The sequence below is a fragment of the Calliopsis andreniformis genome, unplaced genomic scaffold (genome assembly GCF_051401765.1).
Source record: "Calliopsis andreniformis isolate RMS-2024a unplaced genomic scaffold, iyCalAndr_principal scaffold0400, whole genome shotgun sequence".
Classification (NCBI taxonomy): domain Eukaryota; kingdom Metazoa; phylum Arthropoda; class Insecta; order Hymenoptera; family Andrenidae; genus Calliopsis; species Calliopsis andreniformis.
Window position 1 is genome coordinate 45001 of NW_027480809.1, and position 7500 is coordinate 52500.

Sequence of the window (7500 nt, forward strand, 5' to 3'; positions counted from 1 at the left end):
TTCGGAGTACCTGGTTACTGAAAGCGTGTGTCTCTCCCGTCCGTCGCGCCCCGCCTGGCGTGTTAAGAATGAAAAAAGAGAATATGTCGAACGGCCATACGGCTTACGTGAAGGAGGTCTTTACATACGGAGTACGTAGTTACTCAGTTCGATGCTCCCGTCCGTACGCTGTGTCGGCAAACATATAAGCGCACACGAGCCCGCCAGCTCGAAAGCGATAGTCACGGACGTGTAAGAATAATGAATCGTGCAGCGCTCGCGTGAGGTGTGCCAGTTGATTCCATCGCCAACTCGATATCGGGGTATTTCATGCATCTCGTATGAAACACATTGTCCCGTCGTTGCGTGATGATTCGCTGCAACACCCGCCGCTGCCACGGTCATCTTCGCTCTGTACATTCGCTTCTGGCTGCTTGCGTGAGGCTCCTTGTAAGAAATGGGGAACGCGCAAAGGGAAAGGAAGCCCGCCAGTTCGAGAAGAACGTTTCTTTTTTTTTCCGTCGTGAGTACGCTGCCGATAGTTACAACGCTAGCGTGAGGTGTCGATCACCGATGTCATCGGGCAACATGATCGGGGTCTTGCATGCAATTTCGCATGGAGGACATTGTCCCGTCGTTGCGCGATGCTTCGTCGCACCCGCCGTTGTACGTACGCGCGGCATCTTCGATGGAGCGAAACTGTTCCTTCTCGACTGCCTGCGTGAGGCTTTGTCCCAGCGTTTACAAAGAGCCCGCCAGTTTGGGATGTATCGTTCCCTCCTCGGCGCGTAAGCATTGCGTCGATATATATAGCGCTTGCGTGAGGTGCATCTCCGATAGCCCCGTCGCCACAGCATGATATCGGGGTCTTTCATATCTTATGGAAGACATGGTCCCGTCGCTGCGCGATGTTTCGGTCACACACCCGCCGCTAATATATACGGTGCATACTCGCGCGGCAGAGAGAGGAGAGAGAGCGTGCTTGCCAGCTGCTTGCGCGAGGCTGCGCCCGTTTCTCCTATTTTCGGTGGGAATATGAAAAGCGAGCGAAGAAGAGGTTAAGGAGAAAAACCGATATGAGCGCACGAGTGCGAAAGCAAACGTGTTTTCCCATTCGCATCCCGCTCCCGGTGTTTCTTCGTCTCTTTACCTCGTTGTTCTCTCCGAACCGTCCCGCGGATGTGGACCCTCTCTTGAGAAAGAGAGAGGGCCCGGGTAACCTAGGACGCGACACGTATCCCGCGTCGATGTGCGGCCGTAGGGTACGTATTCCTGCCGTGTGAACAACAACTGTGGACCGGCTGTTAACAGCTTCGACTTTCGTGAGTCTGACTCCCAAGAATAATGAATTTGTGTGTGAATTTAACGGGATGAGAAAGACCGATCGAAGCCGGCTGCGAAGTCCGTTCTCATCGGCTATCCAAATCAGGAGGGGAATACGTACGTGCAGGGCGCTGCGACAATAAAATGGGGGGTGTCGTTTCAGAGGAGAACACCGTGGATGTACGTGGTTCACTTGATCGGGGTATCCCCGTCGGCTCCAATCGTACTCTCCAGGTTGTGATCCTAGGTTTTTAAATGTACTCTACGCCTGGCCGTTACGGGAACCGTTCGCAATTGCGTGGCGGTCTCCGTGCGGAACCGCATCCCAGAGACCCCTGTGTCGTCACTTTCGTTCGTTCGTATCTTACGTTCGGACGAAGTGTCGCGACGCCCGAACCTCCATCGACCGTGTGCTAGTTGGAGGCGCGGGTCTCGGATTCTTCCGAACCCGAGAACTATATACGAGTATGATATATATATATATACATGAACACAGAATATTAAAATACAACCCTGAACGGTGGATCACTTGGCTCGTGGGTCGATGAAGAACGCAGCTAATTGCGCGTCAACGTGTGAACTGCAGGACACATGAACATCGACATTTCGAACGCACATTGCGGTCCACGGATACAATTCCTGGACCACGCCTGGCTGAGGGTCGTTCACGTAACCTTAAGACTGCTTACGTTGGCATCTCGGTGTCACGTACGAGCGATTGTTGGACCGTTCGTCGGCGTTTGCCGCGGTCGCACGAAAACAAGCGAGAATACGCTCTAGACGTCATGGAGGGAAGAAGGTTGTGTGTACACGGCAGATGACTGGAGACATCGTCGTCATCGTCGTTGCTTTGTCGTTCCGGACTTGCGTGAGTGCTACTTTTCACACGGCGTCGTGAGTCGCTTAATTTGTCGACCGCCCGTGCGTGTATGTGCACCGCTCCGGACGCAAGCGCGCGGACGTACGATCATCGACCAGCCTCCGTGTCTCGCCAGATACCCTCGTGATTGTTAACAGACAGCGTTCGCTTTTCGTGCGAGTTTTCATCCGCGCTCCCGACGTAGTCTGAAATGATGCGTGTAAGAAAGAGGCGTGCGTAACCCGCAACGACACACAAGAGAGTTTGTCGTGAGACTACAGAGAAGGACAATGAAAGGGTGTGCGAGTGAGCATGAACACGAGATCGCGTATACCCCACCCGTGTAGTGTGGTGAAGAAATGTATGACGAGAAACAGAGCCCCAGGGATTCTAGAGGGATCGTCTTGTTGCAGGAACAACGCGAAAAGGAGGCACTCATTCGTCGAAACGATGAAGTTCCGGGATGCATCTTCCCCGGCCACGTTTCGGTCGAGTCGTTTGTGGCTCCGTGAATGTGTTGTGCTGTACTACAACTTGTTTCTGTATCCTGAATCCTCTTTGGCGAGGCTTACACAGCCGCCATATATATGACTCATCACATAGGGATGACTTCTCTCCTAGAAGGAGGAGGTGGAAAGGTAGCAGCGTCCGGTCGCCCCATGTCTTCGCGTTAGTCGATCGCCGAGAGAGACCGCGCGTCAAGTCCGGTCGTCCAGTCCACGAAAGCTATACAAAAAGCAAGCGGACGGGCGTTAAACCATACCGGCAGTCGCCTGGCGAGAGTCTCTCTCCTTTAGATCGAATTAAACGAGACGCGAAGATGCTTTGGTGTGGCGCATTAAGGACGATGTGACTTACTCTCCGCTGATCACTTCTGGCGAATGACGAGGAGCTTCCTTACCTTTGGAAACGCTGCTGTTGCGTTACGACAACATATTCCGAAGGCACACGGCGAAGTTGGGACGACGCATCGAACATGATCTCAAGTCTCTCTCTCATTTCCCATTTCTCGTAACATTCGTTCACACACTCTGCCTGGTCCGCTTCTCTCGGTTGTGTGCCCCCGTTGTACGAGGATTACGCCACAGCTTCTTTCGTCATTTTTACACATATATAAAATATATCACTCTACGTGTGTGATATATATTTAACACGTATACGACGACCTCAGAGTAGGCGAGATTACCCGCTGAATTTAAGCATATTACTAAGCGGAGGAAAAGAAACTAACAAGGATTTCCTTAGTAGCGGCGAGCGAACAGGAAAGAGCCCAGCACTGAATCCCGCGGTACTGCCGCAGGGAAATGTAGTGTTCGGGAGGATCCGTTTATCCCGTGACGTTGCATCGCGTCCAAGTCCATCTTGAATGGGGCCATTTACCCATAGAGGGTGCCAGGCCCGTAGCGACCGGTGCGCGTCTCGGGAGGGTCTCTCCTTAGAGTCGGGTTGCTTGAGAATGCAGCCCTAAGTGGGTGGTAAACTCCATCTAAGGCTAAATACAACCACGAGACCGATAGCGAACAAGTACCGTGAGGGAAAGTTGAAAAGAACTTTGAAGAGAGAGTTCAAGAGTACGTGAAACCGTTCAGGGGTAAACCTGAGAAACCCAAAAGTTCGAAAGGGGAGATTCATCGTCGACAAATGCTGGCTCCCGTTGGTGCGCGAAACCCCGAAAGGGGTGTCCGACGCTTTTCCGCAAGGAGGGCGCACGGATGTTACGGCCAACGGCGAACGTTCCGGCTACGTAGACGTGCACTTCTCCCCTAGTAGGACGTCGCGACCCGTTGCGTGTCGGTCTACGGCCCGGGCGGTTAGACCGTTGCGTCGCCTTGTGCGTGCGCGACGGACCCTCGGTGACCCGACCGGCTGCGCGACGGTGTTCCCCAGATGGTATCGGGCCGCAACCAGTCTTCTCATTCGAACGGTGCGTCAGGCCCGCCGCAAGCTCGGTCAGCTTTGTTTGCCCTGTGGTACGGACGTCTTTCCCGTTCACGGGCCTGGCCAGCTGTTAGCCGGCGGAGCCCTCGGACTGGCCAAGCTTTGAATTACCTGTCGGCGGCGCTATTGCTTTGGGTACTCTCAGGACCCGTCTTGAAACACGGACCAAGGAGCCTAACATGTGCGCGAGTCATTGGGATGAGTAAACCTAAAGGCGAAATGAAAGTGAAGGTCGTCCTTTGCGTCGGCCGAGGGAGGATGGGCGCTGCATAGTGCTCCGCACTCCCGGGGCGTCTCGTTCTCATTGCGAGAAGAGGCGCACCTAGAGCGTACACGTTGGTACCCGAAAGATGGTGAACTATGCCTGGTCAGGACGAAGTCAGGGGAAACCCTGATGGAGGTCCGTAGCGATTCTGACGTGCAAATCGATCGCTGGAACTAGGTATAGGGGCGAAAGACTAATCGAACCATCTAGTAGCTGGTTCCCTCCGAAGTTTCCCTCAGGATAGCTGGCACTCACTCCTCCGTTCCTTCGGGGACGCGTGCGAGTCTCATCTGGTAAAGCGAATGATTAGAGGCCTTGGGGCCGAAACGACCTCAACCTATTCTCAAACTTTAAATGGGTGAGATCTCTGGCTTGCTTGGTTCATTGAAGCCACGAGATTTCGGATTAGAGTGCCAAGTGGGCCAATTTTGGTAAGCAGAACTGGCGCTGTGGGATGAACCAAACGCAGAGTTAAGGCGCCTAAGTCGACGTTTATGGGATACCATGAAAGGCGTTGGTTGCTTAAGACAGCAGGACGGTGGCCATGGAAGTCGGAATCCGCTAAGGAGTGTGTAACAACTCACCTGCCGAAGCAACTAGCCCTGAAAATGGATGGCGCTGAAGCGTCGCGCCTATACTCTGCCGTCAGCGGCAAGTGGGGAGGGACGGTGCCATTACTGGTGACCGTCCTCCATGAAGCCCTGACGAGTAGGAGGGTCGCGGCGGTGTGCGCAGAAGGGTCTGGGCGTGAGCCTGCCTGGAGCCGCCGTCGGTGCAGATCTTGGTGGTAGTAGCAAATACTCTAGCGAGACCCTGGAGGACTGACGTGGAGAAGGGTTTCGTGTGAACAGCCGTTGCACACGAGTCAGTCGATCCTAAGCCCTAAGAGAAATCCTATGCAAATGTGGTGTCCTAAAATCAATGTCTGCAAACATATTATTATACAAAGAGATAAATTGAAAGATAAAAAAAGAGACATACACACGTTGGGCGAAAGGGAATCCGGTTGCTATTCCGGAACCCGGCAGCGGAACCGTTTAACATCCGGGCCCTCATTGAGTGTTCGTCGGGGTAACCCAAAATGACCTGGAGAAGCCGTCGGGAGATCTGGGAAGAGTTTTCTTTTCTGTATAAGCGTTCGAGTTCCCTGGAAACTTCTAGCAAGGAGATAGGGTTCGGAACGCGAAGAGCACCGCAGTTGCTGCGGTGTCTGGATATTCCCCTCGGACCTTGAAAATCCAGGAGAGGGCCACGTGGAGGTGTCGCGCCGGTTCGTACCCATATCCGCAGCAGGTCTCCAAGGTCAAGAGCCTCTAGTCGATAGATTAATGTAGGTAAGGGAAGTCGGCAAATTGGATCCGTAACTTCGGAATAAGGATTGGCTCTGAGGAGCGGGGCGTGTCGGGCTTGGTCGGGAAGCGGGTCTGGCTGACGTGCCGGGCCTGGGCGAGGTGAAGGGTCTTAGACTTCGGTCGACGTCCTGGGATCCGAACTCGGTCCCGTGCCTTGGCCTCCCGCGGATCTTCCTTGCTGCGAGGCTTCCGCGTCGGTTCAGCCGTCGCGTGTCGTTTCTTCGGCCGCCATTCAACGCTCGGCTCAGAACTGGCACGGACCAGGGGAATCCGACTGTCTAATTAAAACAAAGCATTGCGATGGCCCCCGCGGGTGTTGACGCAATGTGATTTCTGCCCAGTGCTCTGAATGTCAACGTGAAGAAATTCAAAAAAGCGCGGGTAAACGGCGGGAGTAACTATGACTCTCTTAAGGCGGGAGTAACTATGACTCTCTTAAGGCGGTCGCTTGAGGTGTCGGGCCGGCTTGCCGGTCTAGTATCCGAGACCAGACCTTAAGAATCATAGTTTAGCAAGCAGCCGCCTCTTCGCTGGTTCCCGCCATAAGTACCCCTTCGGGGGGAAACCAAGAGCTGCCTCTGCGACCACCGACCTTTTAGGGTTGCCAGCCCACTAGGTCGTAATTGTCGGCCCAAGAATATATAGAAAAGCCTCGGATGAAACCTATATAACCGGAGGGCCCTCAGGCTCATCCGGTCCGACAAATTCTGACGGCGCTAATCCGGTCGAGTCATACTCTTGCCGGTTTCCGAATTGTGAAAGGTCCTTCGCCACCTCGAGGGGCAGAGGTGTACATGAACAGCGTACACACAAGAGTTGGTACGACGAGAGGCAAGTCGAACAAATCGACCCCAAGAAGGCACCGTGGAGTGCCGAAGAACAAGCGCTCCTGGCACGGCAGGAGGCGCATCTCACTCTTGATGGAGTCAGATTTATTAATCAAGCTTTAATGCCATTATTTCCTCACAGAACTCTTGAGTCCATAAAAGGACAGAGGAAGTACCAAAAGCACAAAGATTCAGTCTTAGAAATAATCAAGGAATTGACGGAAGAACAAAATGAGTTGACACAAAACCAAGACGTTGGGGAAACACCTATCCCACAGGATGGTGGCTTACTGCAATCCATCCAAAAGCTATTTGGTCAACTCGAGCCTCTAGATGGCTCTCAATTCCAAGCAGATCATTTGGGTCGGATCTGCGAGAACATAGCCGTATGGTCGATAGAAAAGATCTATGAAGAACTAGAGATCTATCTTCTTCAAGCATTTCCTATCAAGCCTAGGAAAAAGCCTAAACCCTCTAAATGCGCAACAAACCGTCCGCTTTCAAAACGAAAGGCGAGACGCATTGAGTACGCCAGAACCCAGAAGGCCTGGAATAAGAATCCTTGCAACTGTGCAAGAATAATTCTTAAAAGTAAAACGTTAGATAAACCTCCGGCCAAACGCGACATGATCAATTTCTGGCGTACCACAATGACAAATGGGACCGACGAATCCCCTGATAAAGAGCGCGAGCGACCAGAAATTATGGACTTATGGCAACCTGTGGTCCCAGACGAAATTATTAAATCCTTCCCGGAGCTTACCACCTGCCCGGGCCCAGATGGGTTAACAACCAGGCAACTGAAGGCAGTCCCAACACATATCCTATGTAGGATATTCAATCTTTTTATACTGTGTGGGAAACTGCCAAAACATCTGCTACGAGCGCGCACAACGCTAATACCTAAAAAGGATGGTGCGCCGAAACCTGAGGACTACAGGCCCATAACGGTCCAAT

General features: G+C 52.9%; 1 non-coding gene and 1 pseudogene across 1 annotated transcript; both read left to right on the plus strand.

Moving 5' to 3' along the window:
- Positions 1-1811: 1811 nt before the first annotated feature.
- LOC143187889 (5.8S ribosomal RNA) lies at positions 1812-1966 on the plus strand. The gene has a single exon (XR_013003352.1). It is a non-coding gene; the product is annotated as a 5.8S ribosomal RNA (ribosomal RNA).
- Positions 1967-3323: 1357 nt separating this feature from the next.
- LOC143187892 (large subunit ribosomal RNA) overlaps positions 3324-7500 on the plus strand; it is a 7515-nt pseudogene continuing 3338 nt past the window's right edge.